Raw genomic sequence first — 20,508 nt, 5'->3', positions numbered from 1 at the left:
GAAGCAACAAGAAGCTGTTTTGTTAAAATTCAGAGTGACTGCAAGAAACAAAAAGCAACAATAAATTCAAAAGAACAATGGCTAAACAAAGTAGAAGCTAATTCCACTCTCACAAACTTCCAGAAGTAGGCACTCCCCTATGGAACTCCAGGGAGCAGCAGGGACCCAGCTTTTTCTACTTTCCGCCCTGAGCAATCTTTCCATTTCTGGGGTCACCTCACGAGGTCTGAAATGGCTGCTGTAACCCTAGCCATCACATCAGCATTCCACAAAGAAGAGGGGATTGAAGGAAGGAGAAGAAAGGGTCATTGTTGTAGAATGCATTTTGGGGAAGTTGATCACACTAGTTGTACTCAGTTGCTTAATCTCATATGATACAAAAGGAGAATGTTGCCTTTGTTCTGAGTGTCCATGTACCCAAACAAAAATTCAGGATGGTATTGCTATAGAAGAGATGATATTGGGGACAACCAAAGGTCTCTGCCATACAACCACCAGTTGATTCATCATATTGTTTCTTTGATTTGGGTACTGGGAAATGAACTCAGTGGCATTCTACCTCCAAGCTGCACCCCCAGCCTGGTTTTTTTTTTTTTTTTTTTTTTTTTTTTTTCAATACTGGGAACGGAACTCAGGGGCATACTACCTCTGAGCTACACACCCAGCCTTATTTTTTTTTATTATTTATTTAGAAACAGGGTCTCACTGAGTTGCAAAGGGCCTCACTAAGTAGCTGAGGCTGGCTTCGAACCTGTGTGATCCTTCTTTCTCAGCTTCTCAAGTGCTGGGATTACAAGAGTGCACCACCACACCCAGCTTGTTTTTTATTTTAAAACAGGGTCTCACCAAGTTGCAGAGGACCTCACTAAGTCGCTGAGGCTGTCCAAGAACCCAGATTCTCCTGTCTCAGCCTCTCTAGTACTGGGATTACAAGTGTGTGCCACTATTCCTGGCCCCAGCCCTTTTTATCTGTAGTTTGAAACAGGGTCTTGGTAAATTGCTGAGACTGGACTCAAACCTGCAATCTTCCTGTCTCAGCCTCCTAAGGGATTATAGGCATGTGCCACTGAGCCTGGCACATTTAACTTTAATTTTAAGAGGGCTCAGACTGTGTTCTTAGCTGCTCCTGTATTTGACTAGAGGAGCACTAAAACACTCCTCAGACCTCCATGTACGTTTGGCTACAAACAATACCTTTCCCCCAGTAGGCTTCTCTAAATTACTCTTTCAAATCATAATATGACATGACATTGTTTCCCAAAGACCAAAATGTACACAGCACCAGACCTTTGATCCAAGGCCAATGAAATCCCCGTGTGCTGACCAAATGCCAGCGCAGGTCATTATACCCTGGCCCGTCTTCCCTTCCCCACCGTGTCACTTGGCTGCAGTAGTCTTTGTCGCCACCAGCTCACGCTGCCTGGGAACCAAGGAGTTGGCAGGACGGGCATCCCTGGAGAATAATGGTCAGAGAGGGACACCGCGCTGGGCTGGCACTGACTGTAGGGGTGGGCACTGGTGGTGATGAGTTTTCTTAAGCTGAAAGCAACTAATGTTTTATTTCTCTGTAGTGCTGAATCAACAGGGAATAGTACTACTGTGTATAATTTTTTGAGTGCGTGTGTGTGTGTGTGTGTGTGTGTGTGTGTGTGTGTGTGCATGTGGGTATGTGTGGTATTGGGGATTATACCCAGGAGCATTCTACCTCCAAAATATATTCCCACCCACCCACCCATCTTCACCATCCACCACCACCACTGCCTCCTTTTTTATTTTTTATTTTGAAACAGTCTCACTATGTTGCTGAGAGTTTCACTAAGTTTCTGAGGCTGGACTAGAGCCTACAATCCTCCTATCTCAGCCTCCCAAGTACTGGGATTACAGATGTGTGCCACCATGCCCAACTGTATATGATTTTTACTATTTTCTTAGTTCTAAAAATCCAGGAAGAAATGACCTATCATTTTGCTGAGATCAGAATTTAAAAGACTGTGAGAGAGGTACACAGCTCATAATGGATCATTTCACCAGCCAAGGGGCCCAGCATCACAAATGAGACATTCACATGGGCATGACTCCATCAGGTCAACTCACTTGCTATCCCTTGTAATTTAACTTCTTTCTCTCTTCTCTCTCTCTCTCTCTCTCTCTCTCTCTCTCTCTCTCTCTCTTCCTTTCTTTCCCTTCCTCTCTTTCTTCTATTTTTTTTCTGGTGGGGCAGGGGAATACTGGAGCCCAAGAGCATTTACTGCCAAGCTACACCTCTAGTCATTTTTATTTGTTTTTAAATTTTATTTGTTTGTTTATTTATTTATTTATTTATTTATTTATTTATTTGTGGTACTGGGGATGGAACCCTTCTACCTCCGGGCTACACTCCCAGACCTATTTTTTATATTTTATTTGGAAACAGGGTCTCTTAAGCCAGAGAGGCTGGCTTCCATCCTGCGCAATCCTTCTGTCTCTGCCTCCCAAGCGCTCGGGGATTACAAGCGTGCGCCACCACGCCCGGTCCTGGTCATTTTTATTTTGAAACAGGGTCTCATTATGTTGCTGAGGCTAACCTTGAACTTATAATCCTCCTGTCTCAGCTTCCCAAGTACTATGGTTATACATGTGAACCACCCATACCCAGGTGTTCTCCTTTAGTTTTCTTGACCGCCCAGTGGGATTTTTCTTATTTTCCCTGTTTCACATGTAAAAAATTATATCTTCCAGTGCTATTGACACATTTAAAATACTAAGAGAGCTAACAAATTGTCCTTTCTCTCAAAGGTTTGTTTTGTGGGGAGAAGGGCTGGGGGCAAACTTTAGGCGCAGAGAATGAGTTCACGGCACACACTTCATCACGAGTGTGTGAAGGCTTCCCTCTTCACCATGGATCAGTGTCTCCTTCATCCCCAGTCTCCATTTCCATCCCTCACAAATTATTGTAAATACAGCGTTCCATGTCTATGTGTTTTTAAGTTACATACATGACATTGCATCTGTGTGTATGTGTGTGTATGTGTGTGTGTGTGTGTGTGTGTGTGTTGCTGGAGATTGGACCCAGGGGCATGGTACCTTCCAGCTATACTCTCAGCCCTTTTTTATATTTACTTTGAAAGAGGGTCTCACTAGCCAGCCAGAGTGATACATGCTTGTAATTCCAGTACTTGGGAAGCTGAGACAGAGAAGGATTGAAGGTTCACAGCCAGCCTCTGCAACTCAGTGAGACTCTATTTTTCTGTGTATGTGTGGTACTGGGGAGTAGAACCCAGGGGCTTTTCTACCTCCGGGCTATACTCCCAGACCTATTTTATACTTTATTTGGAAACAGGGTCTCACTAAGTTGCTGAGAGCCTCACTAAGTAGGTGAGGCTGGCTTCGAACCTGGGATTACAAGCATGCATCACCATGCCCGTCTGAGACCTTATTTATTTATTTATTTATTTATTTATTTATTTATTTATTTATTTATTTATTTTTTGGTGGTACTGGGGTTCCTGGAAGCCCTTCTACTTCTGGGCTACACTCCCAGACCTATTTTATATTTTTGAAACAGGGTCTCTTACGCCAGCGCGGCTGGCTTCGAACCTGCCCGATCCTCCTGTCTCCGCCTCCCAAGCGCGGGGATTACAAGCGTGCGCCACCACGCCCGGCTGAGACCCTATTTTAAAAAAATAAAATAAAATAGGGCTCAGGGCATATCTCAGAAGTAGAATACTTCTGAATTAAATCTTTAGTACTGCAAAAAATAGAAGAAGAAGAAGAAGAAGAAGAAGAAGAAGAAGGAGGAGGAGGAGGAGGAGGAGGAGGAGGAGGAGGAGGAGGAGGAGGAGGAGGAGGAGGAAAGAGGGAAGATGGGGGAGGGAGAAAAAGGAGAAGAAGAAGGAAGAGGAGGAGAAACAGGATCTGGAACCAGAAATGCTTCAGTCTCAATCTCCCAAGTACCGGAATTACAATTGTGTACCTTGTTCACACCTGGCTCATAGTGTACATTCTTGACATATTACTTACCCATTTCCCGTATTATGGACAACAGGATAATTATGTGTGTGTATAACATCCACACACAAATATATATATATGAGCATTATTATGTATGCATATGTATTATATATACCCTTTCTATTTATGTGAGATTGATGTGTTATTGTGCATGTGCATTTACTTAAGTGCTGCCAGATGGCTTAAATGGTTGTGCCTGTTTATACTCCCACCAGCAAGCCATGCCACATTCTTTTTTTTTTATACTGGGGATTGGACCCAGGAGCATTCTATCTCTGAGTTACACCCCCTAGCCCTTTTTAATTTTTATCTTGAAGCAGGATTTCACTCAGCTGCCAAGGATCTTGCTGCTCATTTGCTGAGGCCCAGCTCTGAGCCTGCAATTCTCCTGTCTCAGCCTCCCAAGTATTGAGATTATGGGCATGAATCACCAAGCCAGGCTTTGATATCACATTATTTATTATTTATCAAAGTTTGAGTTGGTATGATTTACTGACTTTCTCTAATCTTTTTGTGGTTGTGAAATTAATTGGAAATATTAACAAGGAGAAAGGTAGGGAGGTTAGGTGACTTGGGCTCCCCTGGTCCTCTCCCTGATGACTTACCTCTCCCATTCTCCTCTCCTGTTTGTTCTCCAGACCCTGATGAAGAAAAATTTTCCCCTGAATGGCTTCCATCCTTTTATTATAGTTTTTGCCACACCTTCACAGAACTTTTCCTGTTCTCTACTCCCAGTGCCCCAACGCAGCCTCTTTTGTAAACTTCATCTTGAGATTTAGACCCTCCCTGAATTCCTCTTTAAATACTGAAGCCTATGCTGGTCTCCTCGCATTTTGACTATGTATCTCACATTTGGGAGACTTGTTTATAATTCAACTTAACTCTCTTTTATGTTCTATGGTGTTTCAAAAGAGAGAGAAGCTGGGCATGGTGGCCCACACCTGTAATCCCAGTACTTGAGAGGCTGAGACAGGAGGGCTGCAGGTTCAAGGCCAACCTCAGCAACTTAGTAGGACTCTTAACAATCTAGGGATACCTTATTTAAAAAAGAAAAGATCGAGCCGGGCATGGTGGTGCATGCTTGTAATTCCCGTGCTTGGGAGGCTGAGACAGGAGGATCATGCAGGTTCGAAGGCAGCCTCTCTGGCTTAAGAGACCTCTTTCCTGTTTCCAAATAAAATATAAAATAAGTCTGGGAGTGTAGCCTGGAGGTAGAAGGGTTCCATACCCAGTACCAAAAAAAAAAAAAAAAGATCAAAATGGGCTGGAGGCAGAGGTAGAATGCCCCCTGATACCACCAGAAGAGTTACAGAGAGAGAGAGAGAGAGAGAGAGAGAGAGAGAGAGAGAGAGAGAGAGAGGGAGAGGTGTGAGGTGTTCCAGGAGACCAGTAGTTTTGGACCACAACCTTCATTTGACTCATACTTTTTCAGCCCCTCTAGAAAAATCAGTATGTACCTATCACCTTGGGCCAATTTTGCAAAGGGTTATAGGAAGATTTCACTAGCTGAAGAAATATATAACAAGCATTACATTTGCAAAGTCTGTATCTAGGCAGGCTTGCAAAACCTCTCTCTCCTGGCACATGTCTGCATTGACTCGGTTTGTGGAGTGGACAGGTGTAAGCTAGATCCTGGGGGCATCTGTGGGACTCCCCGAGCTTTGCCCGTTCTCAGCAGGGGCTGCCATTGCTGTTCTTTCAATAACCATCTTTGAATGACCAGGGCACCTAGCAGAAAATGATCTTTTTATGTCTTTTCCCATAATCCATCCACTAGAATTAAATGAAGTGGGGGAAGTACCTTTCCCACACTGTTTTGCTATGCTATTTTGCATTCTGCATTTTCACATACACACTATACATTATAACAGAAATGATTGGTTGCATTTTTCTCTTTTTTTATAATCACAACTTTGACATAATTTCTTATCATCACAACTTTGACATAATTTGAAATAGCATGGGTCTAACAATGAAACTACATTTCCCAATATATTGGGCTGCTGGAGTTTGACGTGAAAGCTCTTCCCATTAAAATGAAAAACAAAGCTGACTGTGATCCCAATACTTGGGGGCTGAGACAGGAGGATTCCAGGTTTGAGGAACATAGCGAGACACTCAGCAACCTAGTGAGATCCTGTTTCAAATAAAAATAAAAATAAAAATAAAAAGGGCTAGCTGGGTATGGTGGTACATGCTTATAATCTCAATGCTTGAGAGGCTGAGGTAGGAGGATCCCAGGTCTGAAAACAGTCTCGGCAACATAGTAAAACATTCAGCAACCTAGTAAGATCCTGTTTCCAAACCAAATTAAATAAACAAATTAAAAGGACTGGGCATGTAGCTTGGAGGTAGAATGTTTACAGAAACTCATTTGGCATCTACTAATGCCCTGGTCCTTTCTCCTTCTCTGTTAATATAGTCATGATGCAAGGGAGTGGGGGTGGAGCAGTTACCATCTCAGTACCATGAAAACAGAGACAGCATACTCTAAGAATGGCTAATGGAAAGATGCACAGTCTGGGTCCCTGATGATGTCACAGAACTACTGTCGCCACCCTTGACTATCTTCTTCTAGGTGGTTTGTGATGGAAGAAAAATAAATAAAATGAATCCACCTGCTGTTTTTGCATGGTATCTATTGAATTCATACAAACTCAAATCCTGGTGTTTGCTTTACCAAACCTCTTCTCGCTAAGCTTGGGGTAGAGGTTTGAAGGCAGCCTGATAGGAAGACCACAGGATGCTGCTTTAGGAGAGCCGGTCCTCCTGGCCGAGCCCACTGACCAAGCTCGGGGAGGAAGCCCTCTGCTTCTGTCCCATCTCATCAGCTCTCTGTGGTGATACAGGACACATGGCTCAGAGGTTTGTGGTTTAGAGGTTAGTTGTAGGCAGACTTTCTTCCTTGCTGGTAGAGATTTCTTCTCATGATAAAGACAGAGGGGCCAAGTATTCACTTTCCCAGTCTCTTGTGCAGTGGGGGCACGAACAAGTGACCTAACGGGGTCCCAATAGACCTAAAGGGAGGACAACAGGGAAGACTCTAACCAAAAGACACATGGAAGCAAATGCTCTTTGTCTTCTTTGTACGCGATACCAAGAAATGCTGAGTTATCTTGTGGTCAGTGGTGCGGTGGGGATGACAGGACATTCCCGGGGAGGCTCCTGAGTCCTTGGCATGTCGCCAAGTCACATCATCAACCCTACACACTAACAGCTTTTATTTGTTTGTTTGTTTGTTTATTTATTTAGCGGTTCTGGGGATGGAACCCAGAGGCATTGTACCTCTGAGCTGCACCCCCAGTCCTATTTTTATACATACATACACACACACATACACACACACACACACACACACACACACACACACACACACATATATATATATATATATATATATATATATATATTTTTTTTTTTAAACAGGGTCTCTTAAGCCAGTGAGGCTGGCTTCGAACTTGTGGGATTCTCCTGTCTCCACCTCCCAAGCATGGGGATTACAAGCGTGCGCCACCACGCCTGGATCTTTTTATGTTTTGAAACAGGGCCTCACTGAGTTTTGAAGGATCTTGCTAAGTAGCTGAGGCTGTCTGCGAACCGCGATCCCCCAGTCTCCACCTCCTGAATGCTGGATTACAAGCCTGTGCCACCACACTGGGTACTAACAGCTTTTAAACATCTGATTAGTATTTATATCACTTTTTAAAAGTTAATTAACGTTTTAGGTTGAGATACACAACTTGGGCATATTTGTGGGATACCATGTGATGTCATAATATACATACACACTGTAAAATTTTAAAATCAGGGCAACTATATCTACGTTCTCAAATATATGGCATTTCTCTGAGTGAAGACATATAACGTCCTTTTTACCAGTTTGTTTATACCACTTTGAAGGGTATTCTGTCTTTTTTTGGTGGTACTGGGGTTCCTGGAAGCCCTTCTACCTCCGGGCTACACTCCCAGGCCTATTTTATTAATTTTTCTATTTGGAAACAGGGTCTCTTAAACCAGCAAGGCTGGCTCTGAACCAGCGCGATCCTCCTGTCTCCACCTCCCAAGCGCGGGGATTATAAGCGTGCTGTGCCACCACGCCCAGCACTCCTAGGTCTCTTTCTTTCAATCAGACTCCTCGATTGCTTAGCCAAGGCAGTGTCCGGGAAGCTTATTTGTCTGACGACTCAGACACAGCCAGACAGGTGTGAATCTCACAGAGGACACTCAGGTTTCAAACCGAGATGACTGCTTTATGTGCCTCTTGGCAGCCTCATTTACCATCGCACCTCCTCATACAATAACTATGGTGTGGTATACTGTTATTTTCTTAAATAGTAAAACAGTTTTATACTCAATGTAAAGTATTACAAGGAAAACCTGATTGTTAAAAAAAATCAGTATTATATGTTTTAGAAATCCTCAAACATCAATTAAAATTTATGGCGTCAAAGGCAGCTCTAAGCTTTTTATTACCTAGTATATATATATATAGTGGGAGGGCACTGGGTACTGCATCTAGGGGCATTCTACCTCTGAGCTATATCCCTAGCCTTTTTGGTTTTTATTTTGAAACAGGGCTTCACAAATAGTAAATTTATGAATCTTGATAAGTTGCTGAGACTGGCTTCAGACGTGCAACCTTTCTCCTGCCTCAGCTTTCCTGTGCAAGAACTATAAAATCTTTTTTGTCAAACTGGTCAGAGAGCAGCCACTTTAACTCTTAGAACCTTTGGTTAACTGGAATCTTCCAGAATTCTAAACTTTGTTTCAAAACTCCCTCCCGCCATAGAAATAAATTATTCACTGCAGAGTTGTACTTTAATCTTTGTTTTAGAATTCCTACCTGTCGAGGATCGTGCAGGTTTGAAGCCAGCCTGGCTTAGGAGACCCTGTTTCCAAATTTTAAAATATGTAAAAGTAGGTCTGGGAGTGTAGCCCGGAAGTAGAAGGGCTTCCAGGAACCCCAGTACCATCACAAAAAAAAAAAAAAAAAGAATTCCTAACTGTCTTAGAAAATAGCCAATCTTACAGAGTTGTGAACCCAAGCCCTCGCCAATCAGGGCAAGGGACAGGATCGAGTCAGAGATAAAAACCTGAGCAGACTTCCAGCTCAGTATGCCTGCTTACCAGATCTTTTTTGTTGTCGGTTGCATACCCTTCTGTAGAAGTAAAAAGGTTTGTCTTGAGGGGCAACTCTCCAATGCCAAGCACTGGGGTAACAGGTATGTGCCACCACACTCAGCTTCAATCATATCATCTTAATTTTTAAAATTTTTTACAGTATTGGGGATGGAATTCAGGGGCATTCTACCTCCAAGCTACACCCCCAGCCCTATTTTTTCAGTCTTTTCACTTTTGAAACAGGGTTTCACTGAGTTGTGGAGGGCCTCACTAAGTAGTTGAGTAGCTGAGGCTTGCTGCCAACCTGTGATTCTCCTATCTCAGCTTCCCAAGTCCTGGGAGGCTGTCTGTAAACTGCGATCCTCCACCTCCCAAATGCTGGGATTACAAGTGTGTGCCACCACGCCTGCCCCACATCATCTTAATTTTGACAAATGAGAAGGTACATCTAGGTTTTTATAGCTATTGGAAGATTGTATGTGAAATCTCAGGTCTCCTAATTCTTTCAGCTCACTGCTCTTCCAGTACAGCATTTGACCAAAAGGCTACTGAGGAAGTAAAAGTGGGGAGGAGATGTTATAATTTGTGTATTAGTGATGTATGATGTATATGAATTTTCTCCTAGGAAAGTAAGAAAAATAGAAAGAAATTTACTATAGGTCCCTATACCTAGGAAAAGACTGCTGAAAATGCTAAAATATTTTCCCAGATAAACGTCTCCCTCAGATGCTCAGATGAGAAAGATTACTACACACATCAGGATCCCCGTAAGAAATGCCATTCACTCCTCCCCAACTTCAGGATTCTGGCACAGTGTCTAAAGACAAAGGGCTGGGCTAAATGGGACTCAAGCCAGAAGTATTATTAAGAATTTTACTGGTGGCTTGATTGGTAATAGTGGGGCTGGGGAAGGGGTAGGGTTAAAAATGAGAGACAGCCAGGATGTATGTTAGACAGAGGAGAGAGAGAGAGAGAGAGAGAGAGAGAGAGAGAGAGAGAGAGAGAGAGAGAGAGAGAGAGAGAACATTGTCCTTCACCAGCATGAACAGCTGGTGGGAATGAATGCCAGGCTGTCACTGACTCACCAGGAAGGTAAGGCATGCCTCTGGTTTATTATAGGCCTTGTTTAAACAGGTAAAGCAAACTGCCTTTCTTTTACTTTGTTTTGTTTTTCAAAAATTATATAATTACTCTCAAGTTCATCCCCCACCCCAATGAATTCTTATTAATGCCATATGGGGACAAAGGTCACCTTTAGATTTAAGGGACATATATTTACTTCATTGTCCTGGGCTTGGTGACCTAACTTGATAAGTTGTAGAATTTTGTCTGTAGAGATGTAGATAATTCTATCATGTGAAATAGATCATTTCAAAGATTTATGTACCATCAGACACTAACCATTTTTGTGTTGTTTCGGTTTTGGTATTGAGGGATTGAATTCAGGGGCATTCTACTTCCAGTTACACCTCCAGCCCAATTTTTTAATTTTTTATTTTGAGACAGGGTCTCACTAAGTTGTGAAGGGCTTCACTAAATAGTTGAGTAGTTGAGGCTTGCTACCAACCTGTGATTCTCCTATCTCAGCTTCCCAAGTACTGGGATTACAAGTGTGTGCCACCATGACCAGTCCCTAATCAATTTTTTAAAAACTCAAATTTGGCCGGGCATGGTGGCTCATGCTTGTAATCCCAGCATTCGGGAGGCTGAGACCGGAAGATCGCAGTTCTCTGACAGCCTCAGCTACTTAGTAAGGCCCTCCATAACTTAATGAGACCCTGTTTCAAAATAAATAATAAAAAAATAGGGCAGAGGGTATAGCTTGGAGGTCAAAGCCCCTGAGTTCCATCCCAGACCCGCAAAAATAAATAAATAAATTAATTAATTAATATAAATAAAATTTGATAATCTCATTTTAACATTTCTTTGCTAGATTGGTTACATATACTGATTTTTTTTTTCAAATGCTCTCTGAATCAGTCATAACATCCTACTGGTTTCCTCACTCATTAATAATGAGTTAAATAAAATGCTGTATAGTCATGGTGTTACCTTAGTTACTCATTCATTTATTTATTTTGATACTGGGTATTAAACTGAGGGGCATTCTACTTCCAAGCTAAACTTTCTGCCCTATTTTATTTTCTATTTTGAAATAGGGTTCCATTAAGTTGTTTGGTGTTACCTTTATGAAAATTACCCCCTTAGCACATTTTTTTTTTCCAGTACGAGGGATAGAACCCAAGGACATTCTAACTCTGAGCTATAGCACCAGCCCTATATTTTATTCTTTATTTTGAAACAAGGTCTCACTGAATTGCAAAGGGGCTCACTAAGTAGCTGAGGCTGTCCTTGAACCTAGATCCCCCTGTCTCAGCCTCCCAAATGCTGGGATTACAAGTGTGAACCACCAAACTCGACATTTTTTTTTAAACCTTATACCACACAAATAGTGTTACTGGGATTTTTCTTGGAATTTGGCCCCCTTATAAACTCATTTGGAGCCAGAAGTGGTGGTGCACGCTTGTAATCTGAGTACTTGGGAGGCTAAAACAGGAGGATTGCAGGTTTGTAGCCAGCCTCTGCAATTTAGTGAGACTCTCAGTAAGCCAGCAAGACTCTGTTTCAAAACAAAAAATAAAAACAGGGCTGGGGGGATAGCTCAGAGGTAGAATGCCCCCTGTGTTCAATTCCCAATATCACACAAAAAAGTTTGGGGGGTCAGACAAAAAGCATATTTGCAGCTGAGCATGGTGGCACACACCTGTAATCCCAGTACTCAGGAGGCTGAAAAAAAGAGGATCACTGTTTTGAAGCCAGCCTCAGCAACTTAAATTAACCCTATTTCCAAATAAAAAGCAATATAGGGCTAGGGATGTAGTGTAGCGAGGCAGAATGCTCCTGGGTTCAGTTCCCAGAATTCTTCCCACCAAAAAGGCACATTTGCCACGTATGGCGGCACATGCCTGTAATCCCGGTACTTGGGTGGCTGAGATAGGAGGATCACAGGTTTGAGGCCAGTGCATGGTAACTTAGCAAGACCCTGTTTCAAAATAAAAAACAAGCCAGGTACAGTTGTGTATGCCTGTTATCCCAGTACTTGAGGTGCTGAGACAGGTGTATTGCAGGTTTGAAGCCAGCTCCAACAATTTAGCAAGGCCCTCTGCAACTTAGTGAGTAAAATACAGCTGAGAGGCATAGCTTAGAGGTTCATCTCAGTCATACACACACACACACACACACACACACACACACACACACACACAGGACTGAGGGTGTCGCTTAAAGGTACAATGTCCCTGGGCCCAGTCTCCAGCATTCCCCCACACAAAGAAAAAAGAAAAAGCATATTTTTCGTCAAGCAGACAAACTGGAAAGTGTCTTTAGATGGCTCAGTCCCTATGTTCACCGAGTTCCTTTCTCTTGTCAACTTACTTGAAGCCTTGCCACCTTATGTTCTCTAATATTAAAGACAGGAATGGAGCTCTGTTTGATCTTAACATGCCACTTAGTTATAATTATGCTTATTATTTAATTTATAGCAACTGTTAATGCCCCCCCCCAAAAAAAAAACCCCGAAATTGCGCCCGAGAGGTAACGGATGTCTCAAGGTTGGAAGTGAACCTGGAGGAAGTGGTTGGATCGGATGCCCAGCTCCTGCAGCCCTTTCCACAGGGATGCCCTGTCTGTCCAGGTGGAGGGAAGGAGACAATTAAGCCGCATTTGCGTTTCTGCCAAATGGTCCTGGCCACTGCTTTGGCCTCGCCAAGGGCAGGGCCCCCATGATAGACTGTGTGGAGCTGAAAGCTGAATAGTGAATACTTTTCTGTGCCTCTTGCCTGTGGAGCAGGCTTGTCTGCCCCAGATCACACTTGAATAGATGAAAAGAATCCGTTTTTTTTTTGCCTTGGCCCGAGGCCTGCAGTAGAAGCCACAAAGACGCTTACAGACAAACTGGAGTGGAAGAGCAGGCAGCAAAGGAGGGAGAGAGAAGACTTAGAAACGCATACCAGGGGACGAGCAAGAACGCTGTCGGCTGGCGTAGATGATCACTTATTCCAATGGCCCCTTGGCTCCCTTTTGGAGAAACTTCTGCGCAATTGAAAATTGCACAGTTCCAGCCTCCTGGGGTTTTCCTGGCATCCTGTCTCCCAACTGCTTTAAGGAAATCTAGGTGAAAAGAAAAACTGCCGGGCCTGGAGGTGGGACCTCGGGAGGAAATATACCCCGAGCCACACAGAATCCTCCTCTGCAGCGCGATTCCAGGAATTCAAGAGTTCAACCAAAGTAAGAGAAATGCCGCTTCACGTATGATAATGATGTTGGGAAACTTAGCAGCGATTCTGTCAATGTGCTTTGTTCATTAAGAAATTGTGAGCCCTGTTCTCTTGGTTTACAAACTGTCTTTAAGCATAGCTAGACAGGCAAGTCCTTCCTGTTTTTGTGTGTATGTGGGGTACTGGGGATAGAACCCAGGGGTGTTCTACTTCTGAGTGATACCCCCAGCTCTATTTTATTCTTTTATTGTGCAACAGAGTCTCACTAAATTGCGGGTGGCCTCACTAAGTCGCTGAGGCTGGCTGCGAACCTGCAATCCTCTTGTCTTCTTGTCTTAGCCTCCCAAGTACTGGGATTATGAGCTTGTGTCACCATGCCCTTCTTCCTTACTGTTTTTCTACTCTCCTTACAGCCAATGAAATGGGATCCTCACAGCTGAAAAATGACCACTTCTAATGTACCCGCCCCTAGAGCCTTGCAGAATACAGTCCCAGGGATGGTCAGGAGGTATCTGTCTTTAGCACTAATGCAGGCCTGAATAAGGAGTAGGGTCTGCTAGTGAGAAAGCGTATTCCTTCTAGTTATGGGACTGGCTAACTTTTGACTGTTTCCATATGACTGGAAGCACATGCTTTGGGAGAAAAAATAGGTAGACTATATATTTTACTACTGTAAAATATCGGGCCTATGATATTTATTTGTTTGTTTGTTTGTTTAATCATTTATTTATTTATTTATTATTTATTTAGTGATGCTGGGGACCAAACCCAGGGCCATGTAATGCTAAGCAAATGCTATACCCCTGAGCTATAGCCCCAACCCCGTCTATGATTTTGATGGTGAAACCTCTTCTACGTCTGTTCCATTTTATTTCTACTCTCCTAACCAGTTGCTCATTTCTGGTCTTGGCGGATATGTAGGGCAGTGTTTTGGTGTGTCAGGAAAGGGTCCTGAACAGCTATGTCACTATCACCAGGAACTTATTATTTTTTATATTTTGCGGGTGTAGGGATGAAACGCAGGGGCATTCGACCTCCGAGCTACACCCCCAGCCCTATTTTTTATTCTTTATTGTGAAACAGGGTCTCACTAAGTTGCAGAGGCCCTCACTAAGTAGCTGAGGCTGTCTGAGAACTGTGATCCTCCAGTCTCAGGCTCCTGAATGCTGGGATTACAAGCATGTGCTGCCATGCCCAGCCAGGAACTTATGTTTGAATGCTCAACCCCAGAACTACTTGAATCTGAATATCTGGGAAGGAGGAGGAATGCAGACATCTAATTCTTTCCAGGTAAAGAGGGCCTGGGCCTTTGAAGGCATAAAGACCTAAGGTTGCTGGTTGCTGTATGATGTTAGGCAGATTATTCAACCTTTATTTTCATTCTGTGGGCTACAAAGCAGGGATAATTATACTTACTTGAAACTATTGTGGCAAATATTAAGTGACACATTTATAATTAGTGTGAACAGCTTAGCAAAGTAAATGTCCCATATACCTGAGTGACTGTATTTGTTATCCTATATAGAACATTTCCTATGCTTCATGACTGGCTGTTCACATTAGTGCTATGCTGTGCTCAATGCCTGGCTGTCAGACAGCTGCCAATCAGCCTGCTTCACACTTTATGGCTCTGTTCCACCTTAACCCCTCAAAAGCCAATCCTTGGCACACCCTGCCTTATAGGCGAAAAGGTGACAGCTGCCCTGAGCTTTGTGCCAAGTGTTTGCCCAGGACAAGCTTCCTGCTGTTCTTGTCTCCACTGTTCCTTGCTGTGGTCTTGTCTCTGCCCACTGGCTCTCTTCTCTGCCTTCCCTCTCTACTGCCTTGAAACTTGGCATCCTCTTCAGGCACCCTTTGCTGGCTCATGATCTCCACCTCTCCTTAATGTGCATGCTCGTGTGTGTGTGTGTGTGTGTGTGTGTGTGTGTGTGTGTGTGTGTGACTAGGGATTGAACCCAAGATTGTTCTGCCACTGAGCTATAGCCCAGCCTTTATTTTGCATGTATTTATTTATTTGTTTATTCATTCATTCATTCATTCATTTGGTACTGGAGATTGAACTGAGGAGCACTCTACTCCAAGCTACACCCCCAGTTCTTTTTATTTTTTATTTTGAATCAAGATCTCACTGAGTTGCCCAGACTGCCTTCAAACCAGTGATCCTCCTGTCGTAGCCTCTAAGGTGCTGGGGTGCAACACTGTGTACATGCTGTTTTTATTTTAGCATTGCTCATGATTTTCTGTAAAAGACTGTTCCTCATTCCTCCCTTTTCCTATGGAACTGCCAGTGATACAATGAGATCCTCCGTTCCTTGTCAGTAAAAGGATCCAGAAGAACTGCAGTGGAAGTCCAAATTTCCTATAGATAGATACATACAGAATAATGAGAAACAACAGGTTTATTTGCTTGGAAATACTAATTTCTTGTTGAGAGCCTCTAGTCCTTTTGTCATTATATGAAAGCCTTTATGTTTGCTTTTTTCCTCTTCTTTTTTTTTTTTGTTACTGGGGATTAAAGTCAGAGTCATTCTACTTCTGAGCTACACACTAATTCCTATTTTTTATTTTGAAATAGGGTCTAAGTTGCTGAGAGTCTTGTTAAGTTACTAAGGCTGGCCTTGAACCTGTGATCCTCCTGTCTCAGCCTCCCAAGTACTGGGATTCCCAGACTGTGCCACCACACCCAGCTAGGCTTGCTTTTAAACTATAATCTACTCTTCTTGCCTTTCAAGGTTGGGAGGCAATTTTGTGAGCCTTTTCTGGAAATAAGGTGCCTGGTAGGGTGTGCAAGAACAATTAAAACAGTATTGCGAGCAGGACAGTTTTCAACTTGAGGAGTTGGTTATTAATTGCTCAACACTTGAAATGCCAAATATTTGTGAATGGGTGGTTACTTCTCTCTCTCTCTCTCTCTCTCTCTCTCTCTCTCTCTCTCTCTCTCTCTCTCTCTCTCTCTCTCTCCCTCCCTCCCTCCCTCCCTTTCCTCATATGCTTGTTAGATTTCAGTAATTGGGTACCATCCCCAGAGAGCAGTATCTCTAGCCCTCCTTAATGGTTGAGTGCACATATAAGCTATATAAAAGGTAGCCTGAAGTAACAGTGTAAACTATTTGTTGTTATGCCTTTGTAATGGAAGGAGTTGGAAAATATTATTGTCCTTGGTATTCAGAGGTGAGATGGAGGAATGGAAGTATTCATTCATTTCCCCAAGGTTGCTCTGTGAGTCTCTGGTGGAAACCAAACTTCAGTAACAGTGCAATTAGCACTTTTAAGTACCTGGTAGCCCTTGACATTGTCGACCCTGGGTCCCTGGAGATGTGTAACAATTCTAAAGAAAAATAACTCCTCTCTCTCTCTCTCTCTCTCTCTCTCTCTCTCTCTCTCTCACACACACACACACACACACACACACACACACACACACACACCACATCCATGCACGGTTGCATAGAAACAGGAAACACTGCTTCTCCAAGACTCAGCTTTTCATGGGTAACCAATATACTGTGATAACACAGCTCAGAGACACATTGGTTGGGTTAAAGAAAGTCCTGGATTTGCAGATTTTCAGATACAACGAACTCTACCATCTCTATGGGGACTGAAGCGCATCAGGCTTGAATTCCGGGGACTGTTTATGATCATAATTATATTACCTGAATGCAAAACTTAAAAATCAAGGTTTCACTAAGGTTAATTCAATGGCCATGCAGTAATGAAGATAAAATATGAGGTAAATAGATTTATATTTACAGAAAACTAAACAAAGTATATGAAACTTGTGACTTAATGAATATCTGGACCAGGTTCTAAGGGAATACCCTAAGAACTAAACCTGTTTCTTAAAATAAACTGAATTTAGGCAGTTACTAGTACCGGACAGCATTTACTGCCTTTCCAACTGCTCAAGGATTTTAATCAATGATAAAAGCATAAGAGTCCTGCAAAAACACGTGTGAGTTTTAGAACCTTTTTTAGTTTGACCAGTCTTCAGTACCTTCCTCAGGACTTCCCAAGAAAAAAAATGGAAATCAGTATCAGAGTGGGATTTGACAAACATGTCTCCGGGTTTTGTTTGTTTGTTTGTTTGTTGTGGTACTGGGAATGGAACCCAGGGGCATTCTGCCTCCCAAGATATACCCCCAACCCTATTTTTTATTCTTTATTTTGAAAGAGGGTCTCACTGAGTTGCAAAGGGCTTCACTAAGTAGCTGAGGCTGTCTGTGGATCCGGATCCTTCTGTCTCAGCCTCCCTAATGCTGGGATTATAAGCGTGCGCCACCATGTCTGGATTTACTTTTTATGTAAACAAAATCCATAAGTTAAATGATTGAGATAAACTGGGCATGGTGTTGTACACCTAAAATCCCAATACTTGGGAAGCTGAGACAGGAGGATCAAGGATTAGTGGCCAGCCTCAGCAATTTAGTGAGACACTGTTTCAAAAAATAATAATAATAATATAAAGGACTAGGGGTGTAGCTCAGAGATAGTTCACCTCTGGCCTCATTTCTCAGTACTATCAAAAAAAAGGGTGGGGTGGAGGGCAAGAGGCACTAAGCATGAAATATATTAGTCAAGAGATGTGATCAGTCAGGGAAGATTTTGTGGGGGTTCTTATTTTTTATTTTTCAATGCTGGGGATTGAACCTAAAGTGCTCTACCACTGAGCCATACTACCAGCCCAGGAGAAGATTCCTGATTCTTAGAAGTCTATAATGTGCATATACCTTTAGCAACAAAGATGGTTCCCCAGCCATTGCTCAAGGGAACTATTAACACTCTGTGCCGCCGAGCACAGAGTCCACACCTGTAATCCCAGTACCTCTTAAGGTAGAGGCAGGATGACTGAAAGTCCAAGGACAACCTAAGCAATTTAACAAGATTACTCTGCCTCAAAATAAAATATAAAAAGGGCTGGGGACAGTGACACATACTTGTAATTCCATTACTTGGGAGGCTAAGACAGGAGGATCACAGGTTCGAGACCAGTCTCAGTGATTTAGTGAGGCCCTCAGTAATTTAGCAAGACTATTTCAAAATAAAAAGTAAAAAAGGCTGAGGTTGTAGCTCAGAGGCAGAATATCTCTGGGTTCAATTCTCAGTATCAAATTAGATAGACATATAGACAGACAGACAGACAGACAGACAGGGCTGGGATAAGGTTCAGTGATAGAACATCCCTAGGTTCAATCCCTAGTACACCAAAGGAAAAAATTATTTACTGCGGATTGAACCCAGGGACATTCTACTTTTGAGCCACACCTCCAGCCCTTTTTAATTTTTGTTTTGAAACAGGGTCTCACTAGGTAGCTGAGGGTCTTGCTTAATTGCTGAGGCTGGTCTTGGTCTGTGTGCCTCTTGTCTCAGTTTTCCAGTACTGGGATTATGGGTGTGTGACACATGCCTGGCTAGAAAAAAAATAAATTAAAAAATATATCTGTGTATACAAAGATATATACCAACTACTAATAGTTATTGTTTCTGAATTGTGATTATGGGTTTTTCTGTGTTACTGCCTTTTCTAATTTTTTTTTTCAACCTCCAGGCTATACGCTCAGACCTATACTTTATTTGGAAACAGGGTCTCACTAAGTTGCTGAGAGCCTCACTAAGTAGCTGAGGCTGGCTTCGAACCTGTGTGATCCTCCTGTCTCAGCCTCCCAAGCGCGGGGATTACAAGTGTGTGCCACCATACCCAGCCTTTTCTAATTTTTTTAATAACGAGGTTTTATTATCTCTTTTATTAAACCCTTATTGTTTTTTAAACGGCATAGTATGTGTAGTACGTAGAATATTGCACATAATAATTTTGGATGCAAATATTTTCCTTTTAAATAAACATGGAAGAGCATCCTCTCTTTCAAATCCTGAAGTGAGGAGAGATCCATGAGCAGCTTAGTAAGGCTTCAGTTGCTCGTGCGTCCTGAGTTCTAGAGGTGAATACAGGAATCTAGGCTGATCACAGCAGTGCTGCTTTGGGAGCTTCTGCACCAGGAGGACTGAGAAAGTTTCCAGGGGCCCAGGCTACTGGGCAGGGTTTCCAGTGGCAGTAGGTATTGTAGTTCCTTTCATTTCACCCCGGACACATGTGGACTATCAAGCCCTTCCTTGAAGCAGAACAGTTTTTGTGGCGTCTCTCGGGTCATTTCATTGTGTCCCTGCTGTTGCTGGCTACTGGGGCCACCCCGGACACTTTAAAATTAGTTCCTGACACAGATTCCTAAAAGCATAGTCTGACACGTAAAAGTTATTTCTGAGAAACAAAGTCAGTTCATTTTGAAGCCCAAGTTTAGAGGTTGTGCACCAGCAGACAAGGGTTTATATAATAGCTTGTCTTTGTTCCCGGGGCCATATGTGACCTTTCTGCTCCTTCCTGCTGACACCATCCCCAACAGAAAAATACAATCTGTTTAGCTTAATGTCCCTCCTGAGCCCTAGTAGAGAATAAAAACAGCAGCTGCGTGGCTTTTACATAACGTAAATACTTTATTTACTTTCGTACTTAATTTATGCATCTGTCCAGTGTTTACACAGCTGTTTGATGTCTGTATGCCCATAGATTAGCCCTTATTGATTTCATCTTTCTTGAAAAATTCTCAGCATTGAGAAATAAAGGTGCCTCCCTGCTCACTTCTGCCCACCTGCCAGTGTGCTCCCATACAGATGAGAACTCAAACAAGAAGAATGCTTCTGAATAAGAGTTACAAATAAGAAGGATGCTTCTGAGTAAGATTTACTTTTGTCCTTGAAGATATCTTTCTCCCATGATGAAAAGAAGAGCCAAGTAATGTTTCCTGCTCAGGAAAATGTTTTCCTCAGGGAAAGCAGAATGGTTGATTTTGCTTTCCTGTCAAAAGACACCATTGAAATATCAAGGTGGTATTAAGGAGGTTTTTATCTGTCCCAAGAAACTATACCAATACCAGAGGATTAGGGAGGTATAGGCTGTGAAAGCCAGAAGCAGAGCTAATAATTATGAAATGGATTGGGATGGAAAAATTGCTCTCTTACTCAGGCTCAGTTGCCTATCAAAAACACAGTAAGGACAGGGCATTTGAAATGCCCATGTTTGACCAAAGCAACGCACCAGAGCCTAGCTTGGGTCCCTGTACTAGAA

This window comes from Muscardinus avellanarius (genome assembly GCF_963383645.1).
Source record: "Muscardinus avellanarius genome assembly, chromosome: 1".
In the NCBI taxonomy this organism is placed as follows: Eukaryota; Metazoa; Chordata; class Mammalia; order Rodentia; family Gliridae; genus Muscardinus; species Muscardinus avellanarius.
Note: the sequence above shows the minus strand (reverse complement) of the source record.